Here is a 4706-nt window from a genome sequence, read left to right as displayed (position 1 = left end):
TCCCCAAGACCAGCGGGACAGTGTAAAAGAGGTGAGGCCTGTAACTTCATGATGTGGTTCTTTGGTGGTCCGATTAGACCTCTACAAAACAAACACATCTGTCTTCAGATCCTACAGCAACTCTATGAGATCACTCAGGCTCACTCTCTCCATGACAACAGTGGACAAAACAGGTAAAGTGTTTGAGTCCTATCTTCCAATCAGATGAGGAGTCTGTCTACAGCTACACACAGGCAGAGTGCGACAAGTGCATTATGGGATACGTGGTCAGCACTGAGAGGCCACTTAACATCAGGAATGCTTGTGAGGTAATAAATGAGGGGTGTTCCATGTCAAGTCTAATCTGGCTTTTACACAGTCAGTTTAGGTCACTGCTGGACTCTGGTCCAGGATTCCCCTTGTAACAGAAACCCTTTTCAGATTGAGTTTTAATCCAAGGTGCTTTAAATTTGCCATAATGTACCGAGTTATTCAGAGCTAGATCTAGAGCTTTTAACAGTTTACAGACTATAAATCTGGGGTGGCTTCAAAGATCTTACTGCACTATTCAATAATGAAAAATGTGTAAACAAATAAATATTTATAATAATGTAATTCCAATAATGAAAATGGAAACCAGTGTGTTAGTTGAATGTGTCTGAAAATGAAGATGAGGATGATTTTCTTGGAATTGGATAAAGGGGTTGAATATCTTATTACATTTTTAAAGATAGTGTGTTTCATTTAGATTTCATTATTGTATTTTTGCATAGATATTAATATTTATGCACAGATATTAATAAACAGCCAATACTGTTATATAGATAAACTGATAACCAGTAAATGGCAGATATTACATTTCTATACTAATTGGTCTAAATAAAAAAAAATAAAATAAATAAATGCTAAAATAAATCATTTTAAACACTACAAGTGAATTTATGCATCACAAAATAATACAGTTTGTATGAAGTAGTAAGCAATGCGCAGATAAACTGATAACAAATGTATGTCAAATATTAAAATGTTATACTTTTTTGTCTAAATAAATTAATAGTAAAACACTAAAAACTCATTTTAAATGCTAGACTGAAATTTTTTTTTTTGATGTTAGAAACAGTTTTCAATTACAAATTGCTAGTAAATTTCACAAATAATTAAAGGAACACATTGAATTAAATATGAAATTTTAAAGTAGACAGACTGAAATAGTATTTTCTTGTAAAAATGTACTCCAATAATCTTTGTTTTATTTACAGCTTTGAATTTTTTTACTAGAATAATAATATAATTATATAAAGTTATAATTTCTTTAATAATTTAATTACATTTTTAAAATTGAATTTAGACCTTTCAACATATTACAGAGCAATATGAATATGGAAATTCATTTTAAGGTTTGATAAAGATTACATTTAACCGTGTTATTTAATTAAGTGTTAATAAATATTACATTTAAGTGAGCATTAGATGATGGCAAAGGTAAGGTTCCATTGTAAAAATAGGGGAAATGGGCGTGTACAGTTGAATATGTAATGTTGACTGATACCAATAAATAAAAAAAACAGTAACATATATATACTGTACTTATATGATAGCAATATATCATGTGTCTTTAGCTTTACTGGTCATGAGTATGTGTGGGAACGAGGGGTGAGATTGTGTGTGCTTGTGAGTCTTTATACGCTCTGGGACATGTGCGTGGCAGTGTGGAAAGGGAAATCCTTCCCTGCTCTAAGCTTTAAACCCAGATTTGGCACTGTGACAGCTGACAGAATGTAAGCAGAGAAGAGAGATACAGAATGAATAGCAGAGATAGTAATCTGTACTTTACCAGTATCTCTCTTTTATAAACATGCCACTTAACTCTTATTGTTAGCCTTCTCTAGGGTTCCAACCCTGTTACACCTCTGAAATTTCTCACCTTTGCCTGTTGGCGTTTTTTTTGTTTGTTTTTTTGTATTGCAGGGGCCTTCTAAAAGATGGTCCATATAGAGCATAAAGAAACCAATTGCTCTTTCCAATGTTCTACAAGGTAAATAAATGTACATTTATAATTTGACCATGATATACACAAAATAACAGGTCGTTTTTTAAACCCATAATATTGAAAGTCACATAAGTGTTCAGTATTGCTCTTTAATACTTTAGCAAACAAAAAAGTTATAAAACGTTATGTATTCATATGTATACAATGAGTTTAGCATAGTTAAATGTAAAATCACATGTGTAACTATAATCTTTAGGAATTATGACAGCAATGACATCATCTACATGGATGCTGTGCATGTGCAAAACTCGATGGAGACGCTGAACATTGACCTGTAAGTTTATCTGATTGATTCACTGGTCACTTTGCTATTCATATAATATTATTAATAACACCTGGAGTGCTGGTATAAATAATTTTGCTAATGGACAGATTGGGATCATATGTCTACATGGAAATCAATGACATATTTTCATAGTTTTTCTTCCTTTTTATATATATTTATTGTCACTTTAGGGAAAACCATATCATCATGTGACCAAAAAGTACCTCTTATCTGGGATTTTCCATGTCTATTTCAGTCACACTTTAGTTTGGGGACCAGTTCTCTCTATTAAATAACTATTAACTTGCCTCAATAAACTCCTAATTTACTGCTTATTAATAGTTAGTAAGGTAGTTGTTAAGTTTAGGCATGGGGTCGGGTTAAGGGATCTAGAATATGATCATGTAGAATAAAGCCTTAATATGTGCTTTATAAGAACTAAAAAACAGCCAATATGCTAATAATATGCATGCTAATAAGCAACTAGTTAATAGTGAGAATTGGTTTCTAAACTAAAGTGCTACCTCTGTTTCTGACATGAACTGTTTTTGTGTGTTCTCTCTCAGATCAGGAGTTTGATCAGCACACCTCTGAGAGGCAAACAGGGAAATAACATCAAATATCCACAGTCTCTAGTATTGATCCAACAAACCAAAGCTCTCAGTCATCACGCTTTCCCAGAGGATTTTTTTTTTCAGACTTTTCTCTTTTGCACATATATGCACGTATTATAATATATTGCATACAGTAAGAGAACTATATATTTAACATGGAACAACATAGTTCAGATCATTTGGTTTAGAAAGACTTTTGATCTTGGAAAATCTGTCTCCATTTGCTCTTTTTTCAGTCTCACTGATGCAATTAAAAAGATCTCACTTGTTGTTTTTCTCAGTTTAGATACAAATAGTACAGCCCATTCTGTGAATCTCCACAGGAATTTAGAGGGTTGACAATGATATTGGTATGAAAATAGTCTGTTTAGACTAGACACATTATTTTTTATGCTTTCTTCGTATAGGTGTGTGCCAGCTAGTCAATAAAATGGCTCTCACTGAGACCGAAGTTTTTAGTTGAGCTGATGAGCACCTCCTGGAGGACTTTGCGGTTTACTGTGCTCTGGGATTACAAAAATTCAACACGCAGCAGACGGCAGATAAAACCAGAGCCAAGCTGGCTGTGACTAAAGAGGTATGAAATGCCATGATGACATTCCTTTTGAGTCACTGGAAATCACTTCATATTGTCAGAATAATGAGCAAGTGATCTGAATGCTGACTAGTGGGTCGTTCTTGAACGATTCGTTCATTTTGAACGAATCTTTAATGTGACTCGGGAGGAACGAGTCGTCTCGGGGAGTGATTCGTTCAGTCGCGCATGCGCAACATGCCATAGGTTCTGTACTGGAATTAGTCAAGTAGTTCACCTGTTTCGAGTCTTCGGGTTTTTCCGAGTCATTCGTTCATCACGTGACAGCCCCATACGCTTACCCTATGCAGTCTGAGCCGGAAAGAGAATTGATTAGTTCATCTCTCGAGTCTTCGGGTTTTTCCGAGTCATTCGTTCATCACGTGACAGCCCCATACGCTTACCCTATGCAGTCTGAGCCGGAAAGAGAATTGATTAGTTCATCTCTCGAGTCTTCGGGTTTTTCCGAGTCATTCGTTCATCACGTGACAGCCCCATACGCTTACCCTATGCAGTCTGAGCCGGAAAGAGAATTGATTAGTTCATCTCTCGAGTCTTCGGGTTTTTCCGAGTCATTCGTTCATCACGTGACAGCCCCATACGCTTACCCTATGCAGTCTGAGCCGGAAAGAGAATTGATTAGTTCATCTCTCGAGTCTTCGGGTTTTTCGAGTCACTGGTTCATCACGTGACAGCTCCATAAGCTTAACCAATGCAGTCTGAGCCGGAAAGAGACTTAATAATAATAACCAACTCTTTATTACCTTTGTTACAACATTCAGTGTTATGGAAAATAACCATCATGACAGAAATTCAAACATTTAGAAACTGTAAATCCTAAAGCATTTTATAAGTGGAAAATAAATGACCCTTTTCTTTCTACTCTTAAAATATGGGCCGGTATTAACAAGTTTATGTTACCTAACAAGATGAAAGAACTTTACTATAAGATTCTTCATATGTACTATCCCTGTAATTCTTTACTCTCAAAATTTAAGTTGGACATCTCTTCACAATGCACATTCTGTAATTCTAATTTGGAAACAATATCACACTTATTTTTTGAATGTGAGTATGCAAACATGCATGAGTATGCAAGCGACAGCTGAAAACTCATCTCTTTCGAAGCTACTTGACTTCATCATCTTAAAAAAAAAAGATCTCTCTTTATTTATTCCTTCTCTTTCTAGCTTGTACTTATTTGAACAATGTCTAAGAACTTGG

General features: G+C 34.9%; 1 long non-coding RNA gene across 1 annotated transcript; it reads left to right on the top strand.

Moving 5' to 3' along the window:
* The first annotated feature begins 1921 nt into the window (after positions 1-1921).
* Positions 1922-3568, top strand: LOC107702314 (uncharacterized). The gene is made up of 3 exons (XR_001635748.1): positions 1922-2014; positions 2226-2303; positions 3316-3568. It is a non-coding gene; the product is annotated as an uncharacterized LOC107702314 (long non-coding RNA).
* The last annotated feature ends 1138 nt before the right edge of the window (positions 3569-4706 follow it).

This window comes from Sinocyclocheilus anshuiensis, unplaced genomic scaffold (assembly GCF_001515605.1).
Source record: "Sinocyclocheilus anshuiensis isolate Anshui unplaced genomic scaffold, SAMN03320099.WGS_v1.1 scaffold86, whole genome shotgun sequence".
NCBI lineage: Eukaryota > Metazoa > Chordata > Actinopteri > Cypriniformes > Cyprinidae > Sinocyclocheilus > Sinocyclocheilus anshuiensis.
Note: the sequence above shows the minus strand (reverse complement) of the source record. Positions and strands in the feature narration are given on the sequence as shown.